Source organism: Phoca vitulina, unplaced genomic scaffold (genome assembly GCF_004348235.1).
Source record: "Phoca vitulina isolate PV1807 unplaced genomic scaffold, GSC_HSeal_1.0 scaffold19, whole genome shotgun sequence".
In the NCBI taxonomy this organism is placed as follows: domain Eukaryota; kingdom Metazoa; phylum Chordata; class Mammalia; order Carnivora; family Phocidae; genus Phoca; species Phoca vitulina.
In genome coordinates this window covers 34,349,423-34,356,990 of record NW_022589722.1, presented here as the reverse complement: position 1 = coordinate 34,356,990, position 7,568 = coordinate 34,349,423, and positions in this window count along the sequence as shown.

Genomic DNA, 7,568 nt, shown 5'->3' with positions numbered 1-7,568 from the left:
CCGGGGCGGGGCCGCGGGGCGGGGGGCGCCGGAGAGGGCAGGCGGGGACGCCGGGACGGATGGGGGGCGCCGGGCGGCAGGGGAGGGTAGCGGGGCTGCGGGGGGCGCCGGGCCGGCGCGGGGGTGGGGGACGCTCCGCCGCCGCCCCCGCGGGCAGGGGTCGGACCGCCCGCGCCCCGCCGCCCCCGCCTCGGCTGCAGCCCCGGCCGGGCCTGGCGCGTCCCTCCGGCGGGGGCGGCGGCTGCTGTCCCTGGCTGGGGCCGGGGCCCCGCTCCCACCGCGGGGAGGGGGCTGTTTACCTGCGGCGACTTGCGGCGTGGCTCCGCCCCCCCCCCCCCCCCCCGCCACGCAGATGCGGCGCCGGCGATGACTTTGCAAAAAATATTTAAATTAAATAAAATGAATTAACAATGACTGGCCCCTCCTCCTCTTCCTCAGGATGGAGAGAGGGTGGGAGAGGCCGAGCGCGGGCCCCCTCGCCCGGCTCGTGGTCGCGGGAGCCGCCCCGGCGAGGAGGGGTCTCCTCGTCCCGCCTCCTGCCGCCTCCACCACTTCCCTGCCCGGAGCCTGGACGCTGCAGTGGGCGCTCGGACGCACGCTGGGGACTGGGCACCCCCCCGAGTTTGGGGCAACGGCCCGCGGACACTGTGGGGCGTCTTTCCCATCCCCCAGCGCCAGGGGCCCCCCACATCACTTCCCGCGCCCCGCTTCCTACTGTGTCCTGCGCCGCCTGCCCACCTCACTCACTCCTCCCTTTGCCTCATCCGACAGACACGCTGGGGGCCGGACTGTGCCAGCCTCCGGGGTAGGCTCTGGGGTGCGTCTGGCCCGGGCTCCCTGCCACCTTCCTGACCTTCATCCCCTCCATGCCCACGCCCCGCGCCCCACCATTCCCGCCGTTGTCCTCCGGAACAGCTGCGCACACACTTCTGTGGCTTTGGTCTCAGGCGCAGAGCGCGGTCACCACCTTCCAGCCCCGCCGCCTGCAAGACCCTCTGTGGTTCATCATTTTTTCGTTTTCTTTCATGGCTAGTCCCCTTCCCACTATTATGGGATATACATGTGCTATCTTCGTGAAATATTTAGCGTGGTTGCAGTTTTAACTTCAGTCAACAATTCCTATGTCTTGGGCACCATATTTACAGGTCCTGAGCCACCAGGGTGAGCCAGTCACGCTCCGCACCTTGCCTTTCTTCACCTTTCTTAAGGGTCACTATGCTTTTAAAGATTCAGGTATGTTTCTGAATGATGCCCACCCCTGGCTTCCAGCGGGTATTACTTGTCTACTACGTACTGAGGCAGTCGGGAGGCCTGCAATTTCCCACCCCTCAGATAATGCAGCGGCTCCCCACGTAACCCAGACACCCTCTGCACAACCCAGCTGACCCCCAGAAGACCTGCACATACCCCACATAACCCAGACACCCACATACAACCTAACTCCCCCAAACCCAGCTGCCCCCAGAGAACTCAGCCACACCCCCATAAACCCAGACACCCCCCCAGATAATCCAGACACTCCCCAGCTGTCCCAGATGCCCCCCCATAATGGCATGGACATCCCTAAGGCCCTTGGGGAACCCCCAGAGTGGTACCACCGGGGGCACCTTCTGGGTTGCTTTCCAGAAAGGCTGGACCACAGTCCCACCATGAAAAAGAGGTTCTGTCCCCATAGTGTTCCCAGCTCTTGGCATCTTCTGCTTTCTGGTATCTGCCATCCTAAGGGCTGCAATGTGATTTCCACTGTTTTCAGTTTGCCCTCTTCTGATTACCGGTGGGTTTACTGCCTGTTCAAGCTTCCGCACATTGAGAGCTCCTGTCTGTGGTTCATTTGCAGGAAGTCTTGGACTTACATCAGCCTTTGTTAATCTGCTTATGGGCTCCTTCAAGTCCTTCTGTCTGTTGGGTTTGTCCATGGGGTCTGGATAGAAATCCTTAATTTATGTAGTCAAGACCATCTTTTTTTTTTTTCCGCATGGTTTGTGGTTTTGTTTGCAACGTCACAAAGGCATCCCGGTGTCGCTCTAGGAGAAGGACGGTGTATCCTCCACATTCTTCTGTGGCCTGTAAGCAGACACGTTGAAATATGCTTTGTTTCTGTGTTGGGGTGAATCGGTGATCTGTAATGCGGAGATTTCAGGAGATGACTCTCCGAGAAGATCGCACCCAAGCAAATTCCATAGGTGGTATTACTCATCTAGCAGATACCCTTTTAGCTAGAAGACCATGCATGGAGGTAGAAATGCAGCTTAGTTTTTCTCCGTAAGATGAGGTGTCTTTTCCCAACACTTTGACTAAGTAACATATCCTTTCTTAGACCACCAGGTGTCATCACCACATCTGGAATGGGTTTGTCCTTGTAATGGCTTTGCAGTACACCAAATACGTGGATGGGCAGGTACCCATTTCCTCTTTTTCAAGTGATTTAGGTATTCATGACCTTTACTTTCCCGCATACATTTTAGAAAGACTGGTCGGGTTTCCTAAAAGGAAATCTAGCTGGAATATTGAGATTGCCTTGAATGTATATTAGCTTGGGGACAACGGAAATCTGTACAATTGTATGTGAAGTTCTCCCTTCCATGAATATAGTATATTTCATTTATTGAGATCTTCTTTATCCTGTAATAAACCCTCAAGTGTTGTTGCATGGGCTTGTTATGTCCTAGACACATCCTAATTTTCGTTCCTCTGTACACAGCTCCGCATTTCAGCTGGTTAGTGTGGTGCAGAGGAACACTGTTGGTCTCCGTGTGATCATGGAGTTGGCCCGTGGGCACTGGCAGGCTGTGCAGTTGCCTCTCGAGTAGTGGTGCTCGGGACCCCGACGGCCCATGCTCCGTAAGAAAGGCCAGGCCACTGTCTTCCCATCCAACAGAGGCGACACCCTGGCAGAGCTGGGGCTGCACTGTGGACCCTGCATCCTCGCCATCCCCATTGCAGCTGCTGTCTTAAATGCCGTCGTTACTCCCAGAGAGGGGCCTGGGTGGGGCTGGGTGGGGCCAGAGCAGAGTGGTGAGCAGCGGTCTCTGACGACACCCCACAGGGCTCAAACCCTGCAGAGACCTGGAGCCTGGCCCTCTCTCCTTCGTTCTCTCCCCAGGAGAACATGCAGAAGGGCTGGAGAATGGGGGCTACCACACTCCTCACAGCTGGCTGGCGTGCCCAGGCTGAACTGGAGGGCTACTCTTTCCAAATCCCGTGTCCAGGGAGGACCACACTGGGGAGCAGCTTGTCCTTTCCTGTGGTCACGCATTAGCGTGTGGCTTTTACACATGAAGAGACTTTGAAAGACTGAGTGCTGTAGCAAACTTTTTTTTTTTTTTTTAAGTAGGCTCCACGCCCAGTGTGGAGCCCAACGTGGGCTTGAACTCATGACCCCGAGATCAAAACCCGAGCTAAGGTCAAGAGTTGGACGCTTACCCACCCGAGCCACCCAGGCGCCTCCCAAGTAATCTCTACACTCAATGTGGGGGTTGAACCCACAACCCCGAGATCAAGAGTCGCCTGCTCCACCGACTGAGCCATCCGGGCGCCCCTGGAGCAAAGCTTTTAATCTGCTCCAGGTCTGTGAAGACAAAGCCAGAAAGAAATGGAATGATGGACCCGCGTTCCAGCTGTAAGCCGTGCTCTCCCATGAAGACGGATGGATAGCTCGTTAGGCGATGCCATTCCAGTTCAGGTTGACTTCCATGTTTACTCATGAAGATCTACAACACACGTGTGTCATCCTGATTAAGTACTTACAGTAACTACAAGAACAGCAATCCAGGTGCATTTGTCACTAAGTTCAGTCTCAGGATTTCACAAATCAAAACAAATGGCTGCCTCAGGGCGCCTGGCTGGCTCAGCTGGAGGAGCGTGCAGCTCTTGATCTCAGGGTTGAGTTTGAGCCCCACGTTGGGTGTAGAGATTACTAAAAAAAAAATAATAATCGTAAAAACAAAGGACCACCTCAGTGTATACACATATCTGTCTGGAGAAGAGCAGAGGGGGAGGGAGAAGGGTCAGTTGCAGGAATCAACAACCCCACTCTTTAGTGGCTTAAAAGAGCACAGGGTTATTTTCCAGCCCACACTGATCTCGGGTTGGCTGGGAGCGCTGTCCCAATCTGTCCCCTCACTCTGGGGATGAGAGGCCACCATCCCAATGGAACAGCTTTGTGTCTGTAGGTCATTTCTGCTCATTCTTCAGGGACCGAAGCTCATGCCTGGTGACACAGCTATGGGGTGGGGAAGGCAGCGCAGACCCCATCACGTGCCCCGGAGAACAGGCTGTCTGTGATGTCCTCGACTTTCCACCCAATACGTTTTGCATTGCATCGACTTCTGTGGGCGAAGCTCTAGGGGAAGGAGGAATGAGAGCGTCCAGCCATGAAGGGGCAGCTTGCTCGGTCCTTTCTAAGTGGACCAGGATGAGTGTCAACTTGCAAATGCATTTTGATTCCAGTGGACACACTGAAAAGTCTGCTGTAAGTGTTGTGCCTCAAAATGGTCAATACTTAAAACGTGCTGGGAACGGACAGTTTGAAAAGACAAAAAGAAAAATGGTAGGTAAGGTAGGACAAGTGACAGTACACAGCTTCCAAGTCTCCTTCAGGGGGTCTCCAAGCACAAAAGTTAAACCCAGTGCAGGCCACACCTGCTTGCAGCAACTCTTAGCTCCGCTTCCCCAGGAGTCCACGCTGGTCTGGGCAGCTTGGCCTCCTATGGATAGCGATCCTTTTGAGGGCAGACCCCCATGCACTTTCACCCTGTGCTTAGCAGAGCCTCCTGCTCGGCTGCTGGAGCTGGCCTCCCACCCACTCTCCTGCCTGCTCCAGGCCCAGCGCGGCTGCACAGGGTGCCTCCTGCCCTTGGCACCCCGGTGCCCTGAGTCCTCTAGAGAATGACCAACCTGGTCTCCCACCACCCGACACACCTCTGGACCATTGCTGAGGAGTACCTTGGCCTGGGACACCCAGCCCAGTCTTCACTGCCTGCAGGACCCGACTGCTCTCTCCCTGGCGTTTAGTGCGGACGGTCTCTCCACGATGTGACCCCTGCACCTGCTGCCAGGACACCCAGCCACTCAGGGCCAGGCCGGCTGCGCTGTGCGGGGCTGAGCAGGTGCGCACACCTTTCTGGGGTGGCGACAGGTCCCTGTGACACAGCGCGGGCGGGAACGAGGGGACAGTGCTGGGACGACGACGGGGAGGCAAGCCTAGCCATTCAGCGAGGGGGAGCAAGGGTGGGATGGGACCCGGCATGTGTGCTCTGCCAACAGCCCCCACCCCCAGGCCTTTCTGGGGCCCTCCTGGTCACTGCTTGCTGCCAGAGCAGGCCTGCCCTCCAACTCTACCCCGTTCTGGAGAAGGGGTGGGGACAGAGCTGAGGACAAAGGTCATGTGAGGAGAGGGCAGTGGGGTTTCAGCCAAGGGGGGGCGGGGGCATGACCCCACCGACACCCCAGCAGCTGCTGCGTGAGGCTGCTCAGGATGCGGGGCCTGGGGCGGCCGGTGTACGAGGTCAAGGGCAGACATTTCTTGAAGCAGCACGACCAGAATTTTCTCACAACCCGACAGCTTTGTTCTGGGTCCAGCTGACCCCCAACGCCCAGGTGTGAGGTGTCCACAGTCAGGAGAGCCCCGTCCTCAAGCATGAGGGCCAATAGCATGGGTTCTGGGCCGGGCCACCGGGGCCTCAGTGTCCCCACCTGTACCCGGGAGGATGGCATCTCGTGTTTGCAGCGGTGGGCTGAGGGACAAAGCCCGGCGCCCTGGGGAGCGGGGGTGGGGACAGCCCGTCCCAGGGCGCACTGGGGTCCTAGGGTGTGGGCCCTGTCTGCCTTGTCCCTCCCCACCATGCCCCATCCTCTGCAGGACCCACAGGAAGTCCTCTAGGACTGCACCCAGCTGGGGCTCTGGCGAGGCTGATAGGTTTGTGGCAGGATGCTGCTCGCCGCTCACGCTCCACGAGACCTCCCGTTCCCCTGCCTGGTCCATGACACCTGCTGGTGGTGGGGAGGGCACGGGCCCTTGCACAGGCCCAGGGGCCGAGGGCGTCCTCCACAGAGAGGATCCCCGCCCCCGGCTGGCGGGGCCCAGAGCCCAGAGGCACCAGCTTCTCCCAATGCGGTGGTCGTCTGAAGTTCTCCATAGTTTCACCCCTGATGGCCTTTTGTACCTGAGGTCTGCTGCCCCGTGAGGCCCACGAGCACAGAATACCCACAGACCCACGAAGGGTTCCCAACCCTTCCTTCTGCCAGGCACTGGCTGCTTCTGCAGGGTGGATGTCCCTGACGCCCAGAGAAGGGGACTGGGTCCCACGTGCCCGCCACTTCCCCTTTTGCCACTTGCTAGCACGAGCAGTGTGGGACAGGAGCCTCTGCGCCCACAGCCCCTTGCTGTGACAGCTCTGGGCAGCACTGTGGGGCCAGGTGGGCCACAGGTCAATTCCACAGGAGGCTGCAGGTCAGCATGTGGGGCAGGGCAGGGACTGCCCCAGCTGGAGTGTCAGGGACAAGTCCCCGGTGTCCAAGGCCCGGTCTCTGCTCCCTCCCTCTGAAGATGGGCTCCTCGACCAGACAAAGACAACGTGGCTCTGGGGCACACACCTAGCCGGTCCGTCACTCACACCAGCTCCGTGTCCTCTACGCGCATGGCCACCCCCTCCCAGCCCTCCCACAGTCACCAAGAGGCGCGTGGGCAAGGCAGTTTCTGGTCAAGCTAGCCTATCCTAAACCTTCGTGTTTGCTCCTGGCACATTCAGGAGCACCCAGGGTTCCAGAACCACCACCAGGGAGCAGCTCCCAGGGCACCTTCCCCAGCTCCTGCAGCCAAAGCAGGGAAAAGACACAGACCCCTCCAGAGCGCTCTGCACGGCCAGACCCTGGGAGTGAACAGGGGTCTTCTGCACCCTGCAGGCATGCGAACCACCCCCACGGGACCCCCTTTGTGTCTGCATACGTTGGGGGACCGGCCCGAGGCCCAGAGCCGCAGGGCCAGAGGAGGTTCCCCACCTGCCCGCAAAGGGCCGACGCCAAAATGATGCAGGCTCCCCAACTGTGAAAAGGGGTCCCCCAGAGTGGAGGTGAGCACCCACGAGAAGCCCAGCCCAGAGCCTGCACTGCTGGGCTCTGGTTGCAAAGATTCGAGGACCTGCCAGCCTAGACAGCTGCTGGCTCTCTCGTCACGTTTGGTGCCTGGTGCTTCCTCCTGAGAGCAGCTGGCCTCACGTCTGGGGCGCGGGGAGGGCTCTGCCTGGGCCTCCCGCCACCCTAGCTGCCTTCCTGGAGGAAGCAGTCATGTGCCTCAGTAAGGAGCACTGCGTCCACTGTGGGGCCTGTGTCTGGACAGCGGTCTGTGTCTTCCTCGCGGGCCAAGAGCCTCCATGTGGGGGAGCCTGGGTGGCTCAGTCACTGGGTGTCTGCCTTCGGCTCAGATCATGATCCCAGGGTCCTGGGATCGAGCCCCGCATCGGGCTCCCTGCTCAGCGGGAAGCCTGCTTCTCCCTCTCCCATTCCCCCTGCTCATGTTCCCTCTCTCGCTCTCTGTCAAATAAATACACAAAACCTTAAAAAAAAAAAAA